Source organism: Macrotis lagotis, chromosome 4 (genome assembly GCF_037893015.1).
Source record: "Macrotis lagotis isolate mMagLag1 chromosome 4, bilby.v1.9.chrom.fasta, whole genome shotgun sequence".
Classification (NCBI taxonomy): domain Eukaryota; kingdom Metazoa; phylum Chordata; class Mammalia; order Peramelemorphia; family Peramelidae; genus Macrotis; species Macrotis lagotis.
Genome location: NC_133661.1, coordinates 155,821,597 through 155,836,380, shown reverse-complemented (window position 1 = coordinate 155,836,380; position 14,784 = coordinate 155,821,597).

Here is a 14,784-nt window from a genome sequence, read left to right as displayed (position 1 = left end):
TCATGAATCCTCTTTATCTAAAATAAATGCTTCCATTTCCTGGTAATCAATCAATAAACATTTATTTATTTATTAGGTTTTAGATTTTTGCAAGGCAATGGGGTTAAGTAGCTTGCCCAAGGCCATACAGGTAGGTAATTATTAAGTGTCTGAGGCTGGATTTGAACTCAGGTCCTCCTGAATCCAAGGTCAGTGTTCTATCCACTATGCCACCTAGCTTCCCCCAATAAATATTTATTAAGAGCCTATTATATGTCAGACATTTCTTCATCAGCTTAAGCTGAAACTGATACTTTTGATAAAATTCATATTCTTTTGGATTAAAAGTCTCATTTCCTAATATTACCTGTGGACCAGTTAATTTTCTAGATGTCTACTCAAAAGTGAGAACTGAGGAGGGCTGTGAGGTGGGGAGCATACATGTCTTATACCTCTTTTGTGAGAAAATATGCCCATGAAACTAGTTTATAGTCTATCAACAAACCCATAGATAGATCAATTTAGCTTGGTCTAGGAACCTTAAAATCCCAGAACTTGATTTGTGAAATGAGAATAAATGATCCAGGTAAAGTTTACATATTGGAGAAGGCAACTAGGGACTTGAAAATTCTGGTTGTCTAAGCTTGTGGGTTTGCCTGGAAGGTTACAAGAAGGGGTAAACCAAGGGCTAAGAAGTCAGACTTCTTGGACTTCACAATTTTGGCAGGACTTGACTCTGCTTATAAATTTTAGAGAAGCTTAGAGTGCTTGGTTAGGGGCAACCATTTTATTTCACTATAAAAAGCAGAGAGAAGACTGTGCTTATTTTGTGTTTGTGTGTGTGTGTATGTGTGTGTGTGTGTGTGTGTGCACGCATGCTCTTGGATGGTGCTCACATATTTATTAAATTAAAAAAAGAAATGGGGGGTGCGTGTGGCATAAATAAATAAATATATAGATAAAAAGATAAATAAATAAATAAATAGATAAATGAGTAAAGAAACACATGACTGAATGAATGAATGAATGAACATGACGATGACGACAATAAACAAAGGTTTTCAGATGGATCCGTGCAAAACGTAAGAATATGGCAACCAGGAAAGTGGATTGAATAGTAGCCCTATGACTGAAAAGTCTGCTGGTGTAGATAGAGCTCTGTTTAACTTCTTTGGGTGTCCTGGTTACTTCCGCCTGTTTGCCTGGTATTTGCACAGCACCAGGGTAGTGAATAGACTACTTGGGCACTTTTTTTTTAAAAATTTGACCAGATTTGTTTTTCTGTGAAACCATGAAGAACTGGTTTCTTTTCCATCTTGTTAGTTGGGCAAGATTTGGGAACCCTCTCTGGAAGAGTGGGAGGAGAAAGAGGTCAACTCTCTCTGGGAGGCTCAGAGTGGGTTATTAGCTGAGAATAGAAGAACCTCCATTCTTAGAGTCAAGGACCAAGTTTAAGACCCAGTCAGAATACCTGAGTTCATTGTGCATCTCTGATACTTAGTGACTGGGAGAATTATGGCAAGTCATTTGGACTCATTTGTAAAATAAGTAATTATATTAGACAGTAATAATAGCTAGCTTTATATAGAGTTTTAAAGTTTGCACAGCATTTTACATCTTATTTGACCCTTATGCTAACCCATGAGGTAGATAGTCTTACTATTATTATTCCCATTATAAAGATGACTACAGGGAATCTGCTACCTGCCCATGGTCATATATCTAACCTATAAGGCAGGATTCAAACTCAGATCTTCCTAGTCTAGCCCTCTATTCATTGCTTCACCTCATTACCTGTGGATGACCTCTGGGCATCTTGTAGCCCTAAATATTTGATTCTATGATCTATTTTTTTCTATTTATAAACTGGGAACAAAGATGTTGTGAAGTGTTGTGAAATAAATGATTCATAAGTCTCAAAGTTCTATATAAATTTGTATTGAAAAACATTGCTTCTTCCTCTGAAAAAGGGGAAAGGGGAGTGTTCAGGTCTACCTTGTTAAAAATTCTCTGTAGAGATCAAATTTATGGTGCTTCATTCCTCTGTTTCCCACTATGAGTTCTTCCTGAGATCCTTGTGCTTGCCCAGGAGATTTCTCTGCTTGGTAGAGAGACAGACAGACAAATAGACACAGACACAGAGAGACAGAAAGAGAGAGAGGGAGACAGAGACAGAGACAGAGAAAGAAGCAAAAGAGTCCAGATGGATTTCATGAAAGGCTTTGTCTCTTTATAAAGTCAGTCAACTTAATAAATGCTTTTGTAAGGGGCTAGGCGAATACAAGAGAAGAATATGTTAGGCTCTGGAGACAGAAGACCTTTTTCTGACACTCTCTGTGTTAACTTTACTTCTTTCAGCTTCAGTTTCTTTTCAGCCTCAGTTATATCTATAGCATAAAGTGATTGGACTAGAAGACTGTTGAGATAAAAATCCCTCCAGCTCAAAATCTATGTTCTAAGTTCATTATAGCATTTTGTCTCTGCTAGTGGCTTTTCTGTGTAAAGGAAACTTACTAGAAGACGTAAGACTCCGAGAGAGGTGGATAAAATTCAGAGATGAAGACTGAAAAGGAAAGGGTATTCTGGGCAGGAGTGAGGGATGGAATGGACAAGGTTGGAGAAACAAGAGGGTATGTAGGGAATAACATGAAATAAATTTGAGAGGTAGGGTGGATCCAGACTATGAAGGGCTTTAAATCAATGTCATCCTGAAAAATTTGTATTTTATCCTAGAAGTAATAGGGAATAATCACTTAAAGTTCTTGAAAGGGGGAGTGACTTGGTCAAGAATGAGTAACTTGTGTTGTATAGACTGAAGATTGCTAGGTTTGGAAACCAGAAGTCTGATTAGGAGGCTATTATAAAAGTTCAGAAAAATGATAAATGAGGATTTGAATTAGCATGATGACCATTGTTAATGAGGAGTCAAGGAGAGATGTTACAGAGGGAGAATTATATATGTATACATATGAAAATATATGTATATATTGTAGAGATAAAATATATGAGATGTGTCAGCTACTTGGATATGTAAGGAGAATGAGAGAGAAGACTTGAGGATCATTCCAGGGTTGCCAACTTTTGTGCCTAGAATTGTAATTGTGTCTTCAAAAGAAGTATAGCATTGAAAATGTATGGATTTATGAAGGGAAGTAAAGAGAGGAAGAAGATAATTGTTTTACATACAGTTGGAGATGTCCAATAAGGATTTGACTGTAGAATTGGAATTCAAGAGAGAGAGAGAGATATCAAATTTGATTATGTAAATCTGAGGAATTATCTGAAAAAAAAATTGAAACCATCAGAGTTGATGAACTCCATCAAGAGAGACTATATAGAGATAGAAGAAAGGAATCCCAGGATAAAACCATGTGCAACCTTCATGGTGAGAGAGTAGGACACGGAGGATGATCCAACAAAAGAGACAGAAAAGGAATGATCAGATAAGTAGGAGAAAAATTGGGAGAAAGAAGTATAATGAAAGTTGAAGGAAGAGAGAGTATCCAAAAGGAGAAAGTGGTCACTTAGATCAAAAGCAACAGAGAGATCAAGAAGATTGAGAACTTTAAAAAGACTGTCTGATTTAGCAATTAAAAGATCCTTGATAGAAGCGGCTAGGTGGCATAGTGGATAAAGCACCGGCCTTGGAGTCAGGAGTACCTGGGTTCAAATCTAGTCTCAGACACTTAATAATTACCTAGCTGTGTGGCCTTGGGCAAGCCACTTAACACCATTTACCTTGCAAAAACCTAAAAACAAAAAACATAAGATCCTTGATAGTCTGAAAAAGAAAATCATAGTTGAGTTTTAATATGCATATATATGTTTTATCTATATATCCATATGTCTGCATATTATATGTTTATGTGTGTATTATATGTATTATATATTCCATTAACTTCCTGTTTGAAATAATTATTCTTGTTTGTTAGGTGCTAGCTAATGTGAGACCTGTTCTACATTCAGGTGTGGGAGAATTCAAAGTTCCATATCCATTTCCACTGCCTCTTCCCTATTACCCACCACCATCCCTATCTTTGCTCAGATTTGATCACAAATGTCCATTTCCTTCTCATTTATTTCACCTCCACCTTGTGTATGGGGGTGGTAGAGGGGGTTCCAGAAGAAAGGTCTTTTGGGGCACAATGTGGGCTCCCTCCAGTGCTCAAATCAACTCCCTCTCCCACTCTCAAACTCCTGACCTAGTTAATGGCTCTCCTTCCAGGACTCATCAATTCTTCATTTTGAATTTGGTATTTTCTCTTGGACATTACCTACATTGAAAAGAATGAAATTAAATGGGGAATAACATTTAGAAAAAACCATGGGTAAGTTAAGGGCAGCTAGGTCCCACAGTGGGACTTTCCTTCCTCAGTTAAAATTCAGCCTCAGACACTTCTTGGTTGTGGGACTCTGGACAAGTTGTTTAAATCTGTTTGCCTCAGTTCCTCCTCTGTAAAAATGAGCTGGAGAAGGAAATAGAATCTCTCTAGTGCTTCTGCCAAGAAAAATCCAAATGGGATCATGAAGAGTTATACATGACTGAAATGACTCAACAACAACAACAAAGATGAGGTAAGGTTTTATTCATGTTATGTCCATCTACCAGGAATATTTTCTATGCTTTGTTTAAAGAACTCAGTTTTTGCTTAATGATTTTTTATTTTGCTTAAGTTTTAAAACTTTTGAAAAAGAGAGCCATAAAGGCATAGTAGGTAGAGAACCATGTAATGAAATCTTATTCATATTATCTGGGTAACCCAGGGTAAGTTAGAATTGCTCAGTGCTTCTGGATAGCTCTCTAAGACTCAGACATAGAGGAGATATCGACATGCACAGGGGATGGATTTTCTTTATTGGAAGTTCTCTATACTAATGAAATCACAAGTCTAGTCTCAACCCATTTAAGTTATAAAAAGACATCTCTTGGTTAATTGACCCATTGTTGCAGTGGCTCATTGTATTCCATCTGAACTGAACTAATCATTACTTGTATATATATACATATGTGTGTATATGTATATATATATATATATATATAAGCAGAGAAGCTAGCTTGTCTGTATTCTCATGAATAATAAAAATGTTTCTTAAGACTATATATATATATATATATATATACATATATATGTTTATTCTAATGCACAAGAATGATTCACTCAAAGAAGACTTTCTATGGTATAGGATACTATATAGTAGAGTTGGTATAATAGACAGAACCCTGTGCTCAGAGTAAAAGAATGAGTTTAATTCTTGATTCTTATGCTTAATAGCTCTAACATCTTTTATATGATATTTTCTATATTTTATCTTGTATATAGTTTGATTATATATAGTTGTTATTGTGGTGTCCTCCCCATTAGTTTCTGAATTCCTTGAAGGCAGGGGTTGTCTTTTTAAAAAAAATTTTTCTTTATTTAAGGCAATGGTGTTAAGTGACTTGCCCAAGGTCACACAGCTAGGCATTTATTAAGTGTTTGGGATCAGATTTGAACTCAGGTCCTACTGACTCCAGAACTGGTGTTCTATCCACTGCACTACATAGTTGCCCCAGGGATTGTCTATTGTCTCTTTTTCTATCTTCATTGCTTAGCAAAGTGCTTTGCATTTAGGAGATGCTTAATAAGTGCTTATTGAATGACTGACTTGTTCTTAAAAATCTCTTATCAGTTCCACATCAGCTCCCAGCTCAGTTGTACTCTGTCTTGGATTCTGGTCTTTACAGACTATGAGAGGCACTCAGGGAAATATAGATATACCAGATCAATATCTGACTGTTTTCTTTATGTAAGGTAAAGGGAATCAAGTGACACAATAGATAGAGGGGAAGGAAATTTCCAAACCCCATGGACAGGTTGTTGCTAGCTTCTCTTAAGTTTTCCATGTCCATTAACTTCCTACTCTCTCATACACTGCATTATGATGGGCAAAAGGAGGGACAGATCTAACTAGGATATACCTGTTTTGAAGGTAAGGCACAACTTAAATATTATTTCCTTACTAGCTATGGCTGGATGTCTGAAAACTCATCTACAATGTCATGTTCCTCTGGTTCCACACTGATTACTAGCAATGTTGATAGAGTATAGGGACCAAAAGAGAGATTATTTTGAATTGACGCTGTCCCAGAAAATATAGTACATATGGTTGCCACATGGCAGACTCTGAGTAGTTTTAATTGTCCTTCTCTGGAATAATTTCAGCTGTATAGTGTGTGTGTGTGTGTGTGTGTGTGTGTGTGTGTGTGTGTGTGTGTGTTTTAAAGGAACAACCTCCAGAATTATGGATGGATGGACACTATCAGAGGTCTGGACACATTGGTTTTGGTTATAGACCAACAATAATTATGGAACATTTTTGCACATGAAAGAGAGATGGGGAGGGAGGGAGGGAGGGAGAGAGGGAGAGAGAGAGAGAGAGAGAGAGAGAGAGAGAGAGAGAGAGAGAGAGAGAGAGAGAGAAATTATCTCAAAAGATACTTACCTTTTTCTCTTTTTCTTAGTACAGGCTGTTCCTGTCAGAACCAGAACTGAAAAGTGGAAACAGCTCAGAGGATTCCTTTAGAATAAAAAATGCTCAAACTGAATTTACTTGATTTCTATTGTTGGATTTGTATGTATCACTGTGATATCAATCAATGAACATTTATGAAGAGTCTAATATAACCTAGGGTACTCTAGGGAGATATATATGTGATATAAATAGGAAAATGAGACAATTCTTGTCCTCAAAAGGTTTACATTATACTGAATAAAATACAGGATATATATACAAAAATAAATACAAGATGTTTTGGGGGTGAGGACCCCTAACAGCTAGAAATAAGGAAAGGACTCTTGAAGGAAGCAGTATTTGAATTGAGTCTTGAAAGATACTGGGGGTTATAGAATGTAAAGTTGTAGAGGGAGAGGATTCTAGGCATAGGAGCTTTTCAGAAGCACAAAGGCAGTAATATATATATATATACATATATATACACACACACACATGTATATATGTTTATATACACATATATATGCACACACAAATTTATATATACATATATACACATACATACACACACATACCTATATAATATAGTGAGATTGTTGAAGGCTTTAGATGTCAAAAAAAAAGTTTGTTTTTATCCCAGGGCAATGTAGAACCACTGAAGCTCCTTAAGCAGGGAAGCAATATAGTCAGAAGGTTCAGGATTTCAAACAATTTTTTAAAAACCTCTCCCTAAAACTTGTTTAATATAGTTATATGTGTATTACCTTTATCAGATTACTTGCTGTCAAGGGATTGAGGGATGAAAGAGAGGGAGAAAGGAAAATGTAGAACCCAAAATCTTACCCAAAAAATGCTTGCTGAAAAACAATCTTTGCATATAGTTAGAAAAAAAATAAAATCATTAAAAAAGCCTCCTCCTAAGTTGATCTAACCAAGAGGATCCAACTAATAATATACAAATCACACAGACATACTCATGTAACCAGGACACTGGAAGATACTGATGTCTTTGGTCTACCTCATTGCTCTCTCCTGAGTCCCAGTCTTTGCCCTGCAAGAAGAGACTTCATGTGTAAATACCCCCCTCCCACACTGTAAGCTTGATTCTTTCCAAATAATAGTAGAATCACTGAATATCTTAGGGATTATTCAGTTAAACTCAGAGATAGTCAAAAGGAACTTCAGTACTAAATATGTGTAGTTTAAATAAGGCTGAATTCAGGGTTTTTTCCTACTTAGAATGCATTCCTTCCTCAACTCTGAATAGCCATTAGTAACTCTAGCTATTTCTATATTCATATATCCCCACACCTACAAAAGTAGTCTGTTCTAATCAGTTTAATCCAGTCTTCATTACTCTTTCACTGTTTCATTAGTCACATCCTCTGATTTTCATTACTTGATGGTCATCTCCAAAGAGACCCCTTCTCTGATCCTCCAATGATACACAGTCTCATGCTGGTGTTCCAATTTGGTGAGATCTGTTGGAGCTTGTGATCCAAAGCCTTTGAGAATCCAGTCATTTCCACTCCAGTTCCACCCCAGGGATTCATTCATCACAATGGGAATAAATCTGTGTTAAACTGGATTGTATGGACTCACACAGTCTATGTTTAAAGGATTACAGAATCATAGATATAGAAGTGAGAAGGAGCTCTGTGCTGGAGCTAGTGAAGATAGGAATCAGGAGAGTCGGTTGTTAAATTTTCAGTGGGAGCATTTATACCTTAGAGAGATGGACAAAGGCTACAAATCAAGTTTTGCTTTGCTGTTTATCTAGATTTAGAAAGTAATAGAAAAAATGTAAATAAAGCACAATAAATTGAACACTTTTTTAGATACATTTTTTTTAAAACCTAGAGAGGCAGTTGTTAAACATTTACCAGCAGACCCTGAAACTTAGAGCTCATTTAATCCAATCCCCTCATTTTATAAATGAGGAAACTGGGGTTCAGAGGGTTGAAGTAGTGTGCCCAAGGTCCCACAGTAAGGGGCAGAGTTGGACCAGTATTCAAGCTTATGTCCTGGGACACCAAATTCAGGGCTATTTCTGCCTCACTATACCTTCTTCCCATCACATTCTTTAGCTCATCATTCTGGAGGAGTTTCTATTGTATTCTAATTATTTCAGGTACACTGACTTTCTCACATCTATATAGAGCACATATTCTTTAAAGTCTTCAAACTTAGATAAATAATTTTTTAAAGGGGGGCAGCTAGGTGGCAACAGTAGAGAGAGCACTACCCTGGAGTCAGAAGGACTTGAATTCAAATTCGACCTCAGACACTTAATAATTGCCTAGTTGTATGACCTTGGGCACTTAACCCCATTGCCTTAAATGAATAAAATTTTAAGTCTTCAAACTCAGGACTGACAGTTAAGAAACTGTGGTTCCTATCTAGTTCTGGCTTTACTATGAAGTCATTGTGGGATTTTGAATAACTGTTTTCTCTTCTTTCTCAAGTATATTTTTTGTACACAATTCTACATTTATCACTACTCATAAATTACATGCTCTTTGAGGACAGGGACTAATGACTTAGTTTTTTTCTTTGGGTCCCCCTATGTCTAGCCCAATGTCTGGTTTGTATATAATAAAATGCTTCTTGATTGATTTTCCATCTCTGGGCCTGACTTTCTTTATCTGTCAAACTGTGTATTGGGCTCAAAGATATCTGAGGATCCCACCCAAGCCTTACATTCCAAGATTCTTCTTTTCTTGAAATCTACTCCTCCCCTACTTAGGACTAAGTGAAGTTTGGACTCCCACTAAATCTCCAATAAAGTACTTGTTGACTTGACCCAACTTGAACATGCTCAGCATGTAGCTGATATATTGGTATATCCTAGATAAGCCCCTGCCCAGGCCAAATGAATTGGCAGGGATTCTATGTCATCATAAGTCCCCCCAGGATCAAGACAGCAGAACCTTTTTTCTCCCCTGAGTGAGAGTAACATTTTGAGTAAACTTTAAGTAGGCCACACTTTCTTTTTCTTTTTTAAAATAAGCACTCCCTTTGGCAAATTTTAGCCATCACCTTCACAAGACAAGTATATTCCAGAAATCAATTGTCAGACCATCCTTTGTAATCCTAAGGGGAAAAGAGAGAAAGAGATAGGGGGGGGGGGGGGGTAGAGAGGTGGTGGAGAGAGAATGTGTGCATGTTGGGGGGACTTTAGTGTATGTGTTTGAGAGAGAGAGAGACTGAGAGAGACAGAGAGATAGAGAGAGAGAGAAAGAGAGACAGAGAGAGAGAGAGCGAGAGACAGAGAGACAGAGAGACAGAGAGACAGAGATAGACAGAAAAAGAGAATGAGAGACAGAGACAGAAAGAGGAGACAGACAGAGATAGAGATACAGAAACAGAAAAAGAGAATGAGAGACAAAGATAGAGCAAAGGCAGAGAATGTGAGCATGTGAGGGGAATTTGTGTTGTACGTGTGTGTGTGTGTGTGTATGAGAGAAAGAGAGACAGAGAGACAGAGACAGAGAGAAGAGAGAGACAGAGATAGAGACAGAGACAGACAGAAAAAGAGAATGAGAGAGAGAGAGACAGAGACTGACGGAGAATGTGTGCGTTTGGAGGGGCATATGTGTGTATATATGAGACAGACAGAGAAAAGATAGAGAGATGGAGACAAAGATAGAAAAAGAGAATGAGAGAGAGAATGCGTGTATGAACACAGAAAGAGAGATGGAAAGACAGAGAGACAGACAGGGAGAGAGAGAGAGAGAGAGAGAGAGAGAGAGAGAGAGAGAGAGAGAGAGACAGAGAGACAGAGAGACAGAGAGACAGAGAAACAGAGACAGAGACAGAGACAGAGACAGAGACAAAGAAACTTCTATTTATCTGAATGTTTGACAGCTAGAGAAGGAATATTATTGTTTCACCAGTCAAATACTGGGGCTCTGCTGAAAAATATTTTCCATCTGCAGGAGAGAAATCAAATGCTTTTGAGAACAGCAGCCAATACATGCAGACTGAGGGCAGCGTGTCAGAGGCCCATTTTCCCCAAGTGCCAAGTTTCCTGCTGAATATTCCAAAAATGACCAATCTAATGCCTGGTACTGAGGCTATGACTGTTTGTCTCTCCCCCAATTCCTATGTTCTTCTCATGTCCTTTGAAAATTCTCTCCTCTGCTCCAAAAGGCTAAATAATTTGAAGTTTGGGGTGGGGGGTAGGAAGCATAGCTGCCCTGTGTTAACCTGAAGTAAGACCTTTCAATCTGGCTTGCTTCAGCAAGACTCGTAGACCAATGCCTTTTTCAGTGATGGAGTCATAGATTTACCTGGAAGGAGATTTGGGAAGGGCCACTGAGATTATCTCCTGGACTCCAGATGGGACAGTCACCAATTCAAGCTTTCTTTTAGAGGTCTCTGGGAAAGAAGATCTCTATGGCTTGGTTCCACTATTCCATTCCATTCCAATCCAATTTAATTCAATAAATATTTATTAAGTACAGAGTGTTGTACAGTGTTGGGCACTGTGAAGACAAAGGAGAAAAATGACCACTTCTGTTGTTAAAGCATTTTCACTCTTAAAATCATAGAATTTAGAGATAGAAGACATTTTAGAGCAGAGGTTTTTGCTCTCAGGTCCAGGGATAGATTTCAGGAGGTCTGTAAACTGAATGGGAAAAAATCAGTAGTCTCTAAATGAAATTTATCATTTACTTTCATTATTTTAAAACATTTTGAAAAGATTTCATAGGTAACTGCTAAAAGGATACATTGCATACATACAAATAAAATTATAATCCCTGAGTTAGGGACAATATAGTACAATTTCCCTCATTTGATACTTAATACAACAATCAATAACTTTACTACACAAGTGAGAAAAAAAGCACTCTCTCAAAATACTTTTATGAAATAATAACAGACATACCTAAACCAGGAAAGGATAAAGCAAAGGAGAGCTATAGACCAAAATCATTAAGGAATATCAATTCATATATATATATATATATATGTATATATATATATATATATATTATAAAGAAGAGTCATAGTTTAGTAGAAGGAGCCTTGTATTCAGAATCAAAAGAGCAAGCAGATGCAACTCCACTAGTGGTAAACTTGAAAGTCTTAGTTTCCTGATCTGTAAAATGTGGATATGTAATACTTTTTACTACTTAATGCACTGGTGTGTTGTGAGACTCAAATTAAATAATGAATAGAAAAGTAATCAATCAACTAACAATCAATAAGTATATATAAATACATACTATGTTAGATCATAGGGGTTGAAATAAAGAATAAAACAATAACTACCTTTAACGGGGAGACTAAAGATATTTTTGGTAAATATTAAGAAAATAAATATAAATAAATGCAAGGACATTAAAATAAAAGGTAGTTATGAAGAGAGGTCTCTAGCAGATGAGGAGGGTATTGGGAGATGTCTATTGCACACGATTGTGTGCTACATTTTGAAGGAAAAGAATGGTTCTATGAAGAGTTGAGGAAGTGCATTTTAGGTATGGAGGACAATCAGCAAATGCAAAAATATGGCTTTGAGAGATCAAATGTATGGGTGAAGAAGGAAGAAAGTCAAATTGGCTAAATTGTATACAGGGAGGAGAGTAATGCACAATGAGGTTGAAAAGATAAGTTGGGAAGGGGCAGATTGTGAGGGGCTTTAAGAACTAAAGGGAGGGAGGCTAGGTGGCGCAGTGGATAGAGCACTCATCCTGGAGTCAGGAGTATCTGAGTTCAAATCTGGCCTCAGACACTTAATAATTGCCCAGTTGTGTGGCCTTGGGCAAGCCACTTAACCCCATTTGCCTTGCAAAAACCTAAAAAAAAAAGAACTAAAGGGAGGTATGGTAGCACTAATGTGCACTAATGTGCTACAAGAAATGTTGCATAGGTGAATCTCAGAAAAAAATTGGAATATCTTACCTGAAAAATTGGAATAGCCAGGAGAATACTGTACATAGTAACAGCAACATTGTGTGATGAGTCACTGAAAAACTTAGCTCTTCTCCACAAGACAATGGTTCAAGACAACTCCAAAGGACTTATGATGAACATGCTGCCATATCTAGAGAAAAAAACTGATAGTCTGAGTTTAGATTGAAGCATACTATTTTGACTTTATTACTTTCCTTTTGTTCTGTTTCTTCTTCTTTTTTGTTTTTTTTTTTAGGTTTTTGCAAGGCAAAGGGGGTTAAGTGGCTTTCCCAAGGCCACACAGCTAGGTAATTATTAAGTGTCTGAGACCCGATTTGAACCCAGGTATTTCTGACTCCAGGGCCGGTGCTTTATCCACTACGCCACCTAGCCGCCCCTCTGTTTCTTCTTTTACAACATTAAGTTGCTTGCCATTTTAAGGAGGAGGAAGGTGAACAGAGAGAGAGAGAAAATTTTGGAACTCAAAATTTTTTTAAAATGAATATTAAAATAATTGAAAAAATAAAATACAAAATATAAAAAAGAATTACACAGAGAAATTTCTATTTATCCTGAAGACAATAGGGAATCTATGAAGTTTATTGAGTAGGGGAAGTGATATGATCAGATCTATGCTTAAGGAAATCACCTTGGCAGCTATGTAAAGGATGAATTTTATTTTATATAACTTAAATTTGAGATGTTTATAGATTATACAGTTCAAGATGTAAAAGAGGCAGTTTGTGAAATTGGAGCTCAGGAGAGTGATTGATTCTGGATATACAGATTTTGAAATCATAGAGAATTGAATCCAAGGGAACAGATGAGATCACTTAGGGAGAGAGCAGAAAGAGACATGAGGGTAAGGGACATTAGTGACCCTAACATGCATAAAGATCAAACAAAGGAAACTGAAAAGAGTGGTTAGACTGCTAGGAAGAGAGGATAGTCAGGACAACCTAGAGAAGAGAGAGTGTCTGGAACAAGAGAGAGGACAAGAATAACAAATGCAGAGAGATCAAGTGTGAAGATTTTTTGGGATTTGGCAACATGGAGATCATGGATAACTTGAGAGAGAGAATTTCACTTAAATGATAAGGTCAGAAACCAAATTACTCAGGGCGGTGAAAGGGAGGTTGTGAATGTAGACTGCTTTTTTCCCTCTGTGAGACTGAGAAAGGGAGGAGAGATGTGGGATAGATAATAGCTTGAGGAAATGTTGGAGTTAATCAAGATTTTTTTTTAAGTGGGAGAGACTTGGGCATAATGCATACCACAGAAGAAGTGATAGGGAGAAATCTAAAGTAAGAGAGACAATGATCACTCCAGTTGGGGAGTGAACTTGAGGTTGAGGTGTCTTAGTGACCCTCAACAAGCATTTATTAAAAATTTCCCATGAGTGAAGCTAGGTGATGCAGAGGATAGAGCACCAGATGGAGACAAGAGGACCTGAGATCAAATCTGATCTCAATAGTTGTGTGACCCTAGGAAAGTCACTTAACCCTGGTTGCCTCTTAAAAAAATAAAAGAAAGAAAAATCCACTGTGGTCTCTTTTCATTTATAGACTGAGTCCTGACAGTGAGATACCTTCTGACTCCAGCATTTGCTGATTAGCCATTTTGCTCAAGAATGAAGTCAGGTTCAAGTTCTTAATTCTTCAGGAAAAAAATTTGATTGCCTTCCTCCCTCCATGATATAGATGTTTACAGGAATTTTGGTAGTTTGGGTGAGCTTGGCTTGGAGATGGGGGGAGACCAGATCAGGGATGAAAGAGGAAGAGGGAAATTGGTCCCTCCTACTTCCCTCCTGCATCTGCCTGGTGAACAGATGCCCTTTCTTTCCCAGCACTCTCAGACCCATCTTCTTTATGGGCCTGGCAGGCGCTGAGAGAGAAAGGCTCGAATCAGGGAAAATAAATCAAATGAGGTGTAAAATTGTTCCAAGCTACGCGCTGTAAAACTGTGGTGACATGTCGTTAGCGAAGGCACCGGGGCTGGCAATGACGGGCAGGCACCTGACAGACAAGAGACAGTAATTAGTCTTGGAGTGATGTTCGCTTACAGATCTGATTGGAGCAGGGGGAGGGGAAGAGAGGACATGGATTGAGAGGTGCTCAGAGGGCCCCATCATGTCATGATGGGAAACATTGGAGGTTTCCAAAGGAATTCTAGGAAAGATGAGCTTGGGGAAGAAGGTGACAATGAAAGATTACTTTTCTTTTCATGGGCAACCTTCTCCATTACAAAGTTGCCAAATCTCAGATCTACCATAGAACAAAAGTTTAAGAGCTGGAAGGGACATTAAAGATGGCACATTGGGTTACAAAAATGTTTGCCTGGAAGCTACATGGAACTCTTCAGCTCTTTAAGGAGAGAGGCTAGGGAGCAAAGATTCAGAGTAATGGGGGAAGCAGA